We start from the raw sequence: 10,000 nt of genomic DNA, 5'->3' as shown, positions 1-10,000 counted from the left end.
AGTTCCCGCAATGAGATGTGTTGTATCTCTTCCGTTCTAGTTTCCATCCATTATTTCTTGTCTTGTTTTCGTTTAACGTAAATAGGTTACTGTCTACTTTTGTTAAGCCTTTCAGTATTTTGAATGTTTCTATTAATTGACCTCGCAGTCGTCGTGTTTCTAATCCATACGTGTTCAGGCTCTCTAGTCGTCTTTGGTAACCTGTTTGCCTGATGCATGGATTTAACTTAGTGGCTTTTGTTTGTACCCCTTCTAATGTGTTTTTGTCCTCTCTTAGTGTGGGTGACCAAAACTGTATTGCATATTCAAGATGAGATCTAACTATGGATATGTAAAGCTGCAGCACCGTTTCCTTGTTTCTGTATTTGAACTGCCTCTTTATGTATCCCACTAGTCTCTGTGCTTTCTTTTCAACTTTTATGCACTTTTGTGGATTTTATGTCCTTAGTAAAAATGACTCTAAGGTCCGTTTCTCCTGCTACACTATTTATGTTATTCCCAAGCAGCATGTAGTTGGCATGAGGGTTGTTTGTTCCTATTAATAACACTGCACTTGTCCAAGTTAAAAGGTATTTGCCATCTTTTTTACCACTCCTATTTCCTTTAAATAATTTTTAAAACTTTCCACTGTATCTGGATCTGTTGCATTTACACCTAGTTTGGTGTCACCTGCAAATTTGGCTATCCTGCTAGTTAAGCCTACATCAGTGTCATTAATGTAAATAAAAAACAAGAGAGGGGCAAAGACAGAACCCGAGGAACTCCACTTGTTACATCTGCCCATTCTGATTCTTCACCATTTACGAATTACGACCCTCTGTTTTCTATAAGTTAGCCAGTCTTCGATTCAGTCTGCTATTTCTCCTACAATTCCTAAAGCTCAAAGACCTTTTGGAAATCTAAGCAGAGTATATCTATTGCTCTACTACTGTCGTAAACACCAAGCGTTGCTATGAAAAAACTCCAATAGGTTTGATAGGCAGGATCTGTTTATTCTGAAACCGTGTTGGTTATTTAAAAACAAATTGTTTCTATCAATGTGATCCACAGTTTGATCTGCAATTATGGACTCAAAATTCTTACATGGGACCGACGTTAGACAGATTGGTCTATAATTTCCCGGCTCTTCTCTTGGTTCTTGGACCTTTTTTGTAAACTGGAGGCACATTACCTAGTTTCCATCCTTTTGGTGCCTTTCTTTGTTCTGCACTTTGTCTGTGGAGTTTATATAGGTGAGGAACTATCTCCTCTTTTAGCTCTTAGTTTCTCTTGGAAGAATCCCGTCCGGGCCAGGAGATTTGAACTTGTTTAGTTTTTCTATTTTATTTTTAACGTCTTCTTCTGTTAATGTTATTTTGTCAACTGGTTCCGCCCCTTTATATTTAATAGCAGGTTCCGGTATTGAGGTAGTGACTTCAATTGTGAAAAACTCGTAAAAAACTTATTCAATAATTCAGCTTTTTCCAAGTCTGAGTTCATCAGATTTCCTCTGTTGTCCTTTAGGGGACCTATGCTATTTTTTATTGGCTTCCTACTATTAACATGCGCAAAGAATTCTTTTGGGTTTTCCTTACAAATTGATGCAACTCTCTTATCCTCATTTATCTTTGCATTTCTTACTAATTTGTCCACCATTCTACAGAGTTCTTAATGCCTGCTTGCTTCTTCTGGTGTTGGGTGTAGGTTCATTGATTTGTGTACTCTGTCTCTTTCTCGTATTTTATTTTTAATTTCTCTGCTGAACCACTTAGGCTGAGGGTTGCCATTTGATAGTATTTGCATTAATGGTATACATCAAGAGCGTTTTTCTGTGTATTCCTCAATAAAGGCTTCCCAGTAATTAGCTATGCCTGTGTTCTCGTCGTACTCTAGATATTTATCGTACTTCTTTAGCTTTTTTAAGTCTTGTCGACGGTAGTCTAATCTCATTAATTTCTTTTTATGTTGAACATTAATTCGAAACGTAATAATTATATGACCGGTTTTGCCTAGATTTGCACCTACTGAAAGGACAGACACTAAGTTATCTTCTGTTGATAGGACGATGCCTAGTGTGTTGTTTCCTCTAGTAGGTTTGTCAACCCAGTGGTGGAGGAATTCATTTTTTACAAAATCTAAAAGGCTTTCCTTCCACGTTTGGTGCAGAGGTCATCGTGATCAAGTGTACTGCTGCATTGAAAGAGAGACAGACAGACAGACTAATAGGAAGAGTCTCGACGAGGAGGCAATCCTCAACTCAACCGAGGTGTACCGATTCATAATATATTCATATCTCACAAAGCTGATTTCGACAGCAGATGCAAAGATCTATCAGCATCTCTCTCTCTCTCTCTCTCTCTCTCTCTCTCCTCTCTCTCTCAAAATCAGATACGGTCCCTCTCTCTTTCAGCTAGATTCAAACTCTCCCTCTCTCTCACTAACAGATACAATCCCTGTCTCTTCCAGCTAGATGTAATCTCTCTCTCTCTCTCTCTCTCTCTCTCTCTCACTCTCTCTCTCACACACACACACACACACAGATACAATCCCTGTATCTTCCAACTAGATGTAATCTCTCTCTCTCTATGTCCTTGGTCAGCTCTTGCTTTTTTTTATTTATATTAATGACAATGATGTAGGAGCAGACGACACCAAACCAGGTGTAAACGCAGCAGACCCAAAGACAGTAGAAAGTTTAAAAAATAATCTAAAGAAAATAGGAGAGTGGTAAAAAAGATGGCAAATTCTTTTAATGTGGATAAGTGTAAAGTGTTACACAAAGGAACAAACAACCACCATGCCAACTACATGCTGCTTGAGAATGACATGAATAGTGTAAAACAAGAAGATGACCTTGATTCATTATTACCAAGGACTTAAAATCCACAAAGAGTACATAAAAGCTAAAGAGATGGTACAGAAACTAGTGGGATACATAAAGAGTCAGTTCAAATACAGAAACAAGGAAACGGTGCTGCAGCTGTACATATCAATAGTTAGATCTCATCTTGAATATGCAGTACAGTTTTGGTCACCCTCACTAAGAAAGATAAACAGATTCGAAGGAGTACAAGCAAGAGCCACAAAGTTAATTCCATCCATCAGGCAAATAGGTTACCAAAGACGTAGAGAGACTGAACATGTATGGATTAGAAACACGGCGATTGCGAGGACTAACTAATAGAAACATTCAAAATACTGAAAGGCCTAACAAAAGTAGACAGTAACCTATTTACGTTATACGAAAATAATGGATGGAAACTAGAACCGAAGACATACAACACATCTCATTGCGGGAACTTGTTCACATACAAGATATGTGACACATGGAATAAACTGCCACCAGAAGTTGTAAACAGCACCAGTGTTGAAGAATTTAAAAGAAAGCTACACTGTGAATGCACAATAAAGCCTCCTCCAAGAGGTAAGCGAACATACGATGTCTCCTCGAATGGACTAATAAACCTTTGAGACATCCTAATCCTTGTAACTCCTTGTAACTCTACCTATCTCTCTCTCTCTCTCTCTCTCTCTCTCTCTCTAACAGATACAATCCCTGTCTCTTTCAGCTAGATGTAATCTCTCTCTCTCTCTCTCTCTCTCTCTCTCTCTCTTATAGCCACATACATTCTCTCTGTCTGTCTGTCTGTCTCTCTCTCTCTCTCTCTCTCTCTCTCTCTCTCTCTCTCTCTCAGAGGCAACCAAACGCTTTGACTGCCAGATACACTTGCTCATCTTAAACAGTGACATGTTCGTACGTGCTCTCATCATCATTTGCGGGAAAGGTGTAGAGAGAGAGAGAGAGAGAGAGAGAGAGAGAGAGAGTGTGGTGTTGAGGAGGGTCTAATATGAGAGACAGAGTTGGGAAAGAAAGATTGAGTCGTTGAAAAAAAACAAAAAAACATCGAGGTTAAAAAATATATAGAGAGAGAAAAAAAGCCGAATTTTTAAATAGTAACATTTAATTTTCTACCTTCAAGGAATTTCTAGCTGAATCCTCTGCCTCTTGGTTTTTATTTTCAATCTCGTTATTTATTCGTCTTTATTTCCTTTGCTTTCATTTCCTTCATTGTTCACTTCATTTGGCTTATTTATTCTTTCTCATTTCCTCTATCATTTTCTTCATTTTTCATTTTCAGTTTTATTTTCCTTATTTATTCTTTTATTTTTTCTTTTCTCTCATTTCTTTCATTCTCCGGTATATCCTTTTTTCCTGACTTAGTCTTTCTGCCTCTCTAATGAAGAAAGTCCTTTTGTTTTCCATTGTATTTTTAGTATAAAAATTCTTTCGTAATAATTTTTATAGTTTTTCTTTTATTTCAGCCAAGTAGCTGAGTGAGAGAAAACATTCTATCTCCCTTGATAACCGAACATTATTATTATTATCATTAGTAGTAGTAGTAGTAGTAGTATTAAAACAATACAGTTCCCGTTACCAATGGACTACTATAAACAAGACTAAAAAAACTAAATAAATAACAATAACAAAAATGAGATAAAAACAAAAAAAATTACATGATGAAAAAAAAGGTAAGATAAAACAAGGAAAAAAACCATCTCTGTTCTGTGTAACTGCCGCAGGATACCGGTCCCAGGGAGGATGGGGTTGGTGGGGGGAGGGGGCGGTGATGCGGTGTTTGAGGATGCAGTACAGTTGGTTTTCCTTGTTTCTTGTTTGTTTAGTGTTGTAGGTAGTCTCTCTCTCTCTCTCTCTCTCTCTCTCTCTCTCAGCCAGATCTCGGTCTTTCAGCCAACTGTAATCTCTCTCTCTCTCTCATACACTCACCCTTTCTCTCTGTGAAACAACTGTTGAAAGTAACGTAATCATATTCAGTGACCAGACTAAAAATCTACAACTGACATCACTGAGGTCAATCGTGATTGGTTGTTCGCGCTGCTTGTCACCCGTCATAGGTTACAATGATATTAGCTGTGGATTTTTACAGTCAGCTCTAAAATAAGAAAAAAAATTATATTGATTATTTATGAAATCGAAAGTTTCCATGTGTCCAGAATTTCGTTCAGTGCAATGTTGCAATGACATAATTGTTGGAGCAATAAATACCTTGAAACATATCTCTGTATTTTAGTAATTTACTTAGGTTTTTATCTACATATTTATTGGGTTAATTTATTTTTCCTTTTCGAATAACTGATCTCGTCATTCTATATTTCCCATTACCTTCTGTTACTTCTTTCAAATGAACACCACATTTTTTGGAAACTTGAATTTCAAGTCAGTGGCCCCTGTGGTTGGTTTGTTCCATATGAATAGACTTTATTCTCTGAGTAATAATAACAAAAACTCGCTTCTGTTGTGCATTCACGAAGGCGATCACATCATTAGCGTTAGAAAAAAACCAACATCTGGAAAATGGCAACTTTTAACTTTTGATTGGAACGGTGAACAGCTGTTTTATAATCGATAAAGTTACGTTACTTTTCTTATCCTAAGAGTGGTAGTGCCGTCAGTGTACCTTACACGGTGCACTGCAGGCATTACTTTAGGCTCTTTGCACCGTGACTTCGCCCCCAGCTGCAAGCCCTTACATTCATTCCTTTTACTATTAATAATAATACTCTTATGAAGGGAATATATCCCTTTTTAAACAAATTCTTTTACAAAGAAGGGCAACATCAGTGGAACTGATTTTAAGAGAAAATAATAATAATAATATAATAATAATAATAATTTAATATTAATAATAATATATTAATAATATTAAATATAATTATTATTGTTATTATTATTATTGTTATTATTATTATTATTATTATTATTATTCTGAAATACGTTCATATTCTCTTTCTTCCATTTTACTTTCCTTGATCCTTGCCTAACAATTGTTTGACAATTGTATTCAGCACTGAATGACATCATAGGTCCCAGCGCTTGGCCTTTGGCCTGAATTTTATGTTCCAATTGCAATGCCAAAACTACTTTACTCTGGTGTTTTCCCTTCCACCAAATTATGATTATCATTCAAGAGATGAACCATTTCATATGGAACAAGCCCCCTACAGGGGCCATTGACGTGAAATTCAAGTTTTCAAAGAATATAGTAGTAGTACTAAGTATGGTGGCACGGCCTCTTGCTTTTCAGCAGACCGTAACTGTGAAGCAAAGAATATGGTTTTTGTTAAGAAATTCACAGTTTCGTGAAAACAAATTGTTAAAAATATCCACAATTATATATTAAAAATATATTTCTATGTAAAAAATATAGAACAAAGACTTTCGAAAGTCTTTGTTCTATTTTTACATAGAAATATATTTTTAATGTATAATTGTGGATATTTTTTAACAATATGGTTTTTATTAGGAAGAAGTGTGGGGAAGGTAAGGGGAAATATAGAATAAGGAGATTTCGCTTATTAGAAACGTAAAAGTAGATAGATAAAACAATAAGCAGATAATAATGTGTTCAAACACGAGGAGAATAGTACTACGGTAGTGCACTGCATCTTCGATTGAACTGCTGAAGTTCCAGTTTACACGACATCCTCAGGGAGGCTGTTCCAGAGTCGAACGGTGTGAGGATTAAAGAACCTCTGGAAATGAGAGGAGTCCTTTCATGCAGATCTCATCATCGGGTAAAATAGTTTTTTTCTTCTTCTTCTTCTTCTTCTTTGCACGTCTTCAAGTGCTACATATTAGTTTATTTGTGCTTTTGTTTTTGTGTCATTTGGGAGACTAGCCGGCAACCATAAGAGCGCAGCTGATACCTCATGAATTCTTGCCTATAGTAGATTCACATTACGACGCTCATGATTGGTTGTTGATGAGCCTAACTATATACTATATACTATATACTATATGATGTAAGATCATTCGTATCGAGTTTCAGGAAGAAAAACTCGTTCAGGTGAACAAAATCAATTCTTCCATAACCAGTTGCCTAAAAACCTTTTCGACCGGAGACGCCTAACTATATACTATAGTAGATTCACATCAACCGTGCATTTAATGTCTAGGCCAGTCCCTTACGACGCTCATGATTGCCTATTGATGAGCCAATCATAGTCTGGAAACTCTCAGTCCCTCTCGAGAGTTCCTGAAACATACATCCTGCCCATGTGAACTCTCTCGAGAGATTGAGAGTTTCCAGCTCTGTGATTTGCTTATCAACAGCCAATCAGGAGCATCGTAAGGGACTAGCCTAGACATCAAATCCACGGTTGATGTGAATCTATTATAGTATATAGTTAGGCGTCTGGGGTCGAAAAGGTTCTTAGGCAACTGCTTACGAAGGAATTGATTCAGTTTGCTTGAACGAGTTTTTCTTCCTGAAACTCGATACGAATGATTAAACATCATATCAGCCTCGTCAAGGGGTAGTGTCGTCAGTGTACCTCATATGGTACACTGTAGGCGTTACCAAAGGTTTCATGTATATAAATATAAGAATATATGAAATAGATTCGGAATGAATTATCATAACATTTAATTATATAGGATTTGTCAATCCTAAACATGTAAATATATATAAATATAAGTCCCAATACAGGACGGAATCCTCAAATTCAAACAAAATCCGCATCGCCCTGATTTATCAGCAGGATTTATCAACAAGATTTATCAATCCTAAATATGTACTATAAAAATATATGAGTATATGAAATAAAATACATTAAGTCCAGTACAGGATGGGGCAGTTATAAATACAAAACAGAAAATCCCTTTATCAACAGGATTTATCAACAAGATTTATCAACCCTTATCTCTTTTATCTGCAAAAACCCCCGAAGGTTTTGTTCCCTCGAAAACCCATTACGTCATTATCTCGAGGAGGTTGGAGATGGCCCTTCTGCCTTATCTTAGTGGCTGTGCTCTCGAGAGCATTTGCTTATCTCTCTCTTTCACTCTCACCACTTGTTACTGGCGAGGAAAGTTTCAGGTTATATGTGTGTGTATGTGTGGGGTTATAATATATAATAATATATATATATATTATATATATATATGTGGTGTGTGTGTGTGTGTGTGTGTGTGTGTGTGTGTGTGTGAATACTATAGTAGATTCACATCAGCCGTGCATTTGACGTCTAGCCCAGTCCCTTACGACGCTCCTGATTAGCTGTTGATAAGCCAATCACAGGGCTGGAAATTCTCAGTCTCTCGAGAGAGTTCACATAGGCAGGATGTATGTTCCACCTATCCTGAAAGACGTATACCTCACGAGAGATGGAACATACATCCTGCCTAGGTGAACTCTCGAGAGAGACTGAGAGTTCCCAGCCCTGTCACTGGCTTGTCAACAGCAAATCAGGAGCGTCGTAAGGGAATGGTCAAGACGTCAAATGCACGGCTGACGTGAATCTACTATAGCTGATGTACCCGGCGTTGCTCGGGATAAAAAGGGTCATGCCATCTGTGAAAACAACCCCTACAGGGCGGGTTATGCAACCACTTTCAGAATAAGTAATCACTTGGGATCCTGTCGAGCCAAAGAAGTTGTGACAAATCTGAAGAGTTTGCTGTCAACTCCGAAATTTGTAAAACTAAGAGGGGGTATAAAAAAGAAGGGTTGAGACCCCTTAGAAATGGTCCTCGAATTTCGAATTTTGACCTAAAACCTTCCTTTAGGGAAGGGGAATCTGTGGTAGAAATTTGTGGCCATAGCTTTCATAGTCTGGTCATGCATAGCGAACAGATAAACAGACAAACGGCAGACAGAAATTGCCTATATATATATATATATATATATATATATATATATATATATATATATATATATATATATATAATTTAACAGCTAGCCGTAAAAATACCTTCAACTTGAAGGATTATACAACACCACCCTAATGTCAAAGTATAACTAGCAGTAAGTTAACTGACGCTGATTGTGTTATCTAGAATAAAAGAAAATGAAAGTCTCAGTTGACTGATTTTCTTAATTTTAACTGAAAAGACAATATTTGAAAAATTACTAGGTTTGCTGAAAAATACTTCACTGCGTCCGTTGCGAGCAAGAAAGAGGGAGAGACAGAGACTTAGAAATTCGCATGAGTATTGATATACCAAACAGATTTTCTCTCTCTCTCTCTCTCTCTCCTCTCTCTCTCTCTCTCTCTCCTCTCTCTTCTGGACATTTCTTGCTTAGCTGAAAAATTACCGACATTAGAATAAGTAAGTTTACATCTCTACGTTTTAAATGCTCTCTCTCTCTCTCTCTGTCTGTCTGTCTCTCTCTCTCTCTCTCTCTGAAAGGACTTGACTGGCTCACCTAATAATAAAGCAGCTGAAATTAAGGTCTGAGACCAAACGGCAGATGGTGACCAAGCGCCCTGGTCCCTGGGGAGGCCACAAAACGTGATGCTGTTTTTGGGCAGGGGGCCTGGGGAGAGAGGCCAAGAAAGATACTGGAGAGAGAGAGAGAGAGAGAGAGAGAGAGAGAGAGAGAGAGAGAGAGAGAGGAGGGGAATAACGGAGGAAAAGAGGGGAGATGAAGCTTGAAAGAGGAGAGAAGAAGAGATACTTTTTGTTTTGTGGGAAATACAGATAAGACGTCAAAATGAATACCATCCCCTTTGTAGAGGGGTGGGGCCGTCAGTGCTACTCACTTGCGGTGCACTGTAGGCATCACTTGCGGTTCTTTGCCGCGTCTCTTCGGCCCCTAGCTGCATCCCTGTCCATTCCTTTTACTGTACCTCCGTTCATATTCTCTCTCTTCCATCATACTTTCCTGAACACTTCTAACAGCTGCTTCACATTGCAACTTCTTTGAGGTCTTCCTCCTTTACACCTTTGTAACCTTTTACTCTCAATTTTCCTCTCAACTCTGAATGACCTCATATGTCTCAGCGCTTGCCCTTCGGCCTAAATTGTATATTGTATTTTATTCTTAATTATGAAGACACGTTTCCCTTTTTTATATTTATGAAGAAGATATAAAATTGTGTTATATCAGGTAAACAATAATTGATTACATAGTTTTCAATTGACAAGGGGATATGAACGAGTGTTATATCGCATTTAATAGATCATACTGCAGTCTACAACTTTTTTATATATGTATGA

Source organism: Macrobrachium nipponense, chromosome 7 (genome assembly GCF_015104395.2).
Source record: "Macrobrachium nipponense isolate FS-2020 chromosome 7, ASM1510439v2, whole genome shotgun sequence".
In the NCBI taxonomy this organism is placed as follows: Eukaryota; Metazoa; Arthropoda; class Malacostraca; order Decapoda; family Palaemonidae; genus Macrobrachium; species Macrobrachium nipponense.
Note: the sequence above shows the minus strand (reverse complement) of the source record.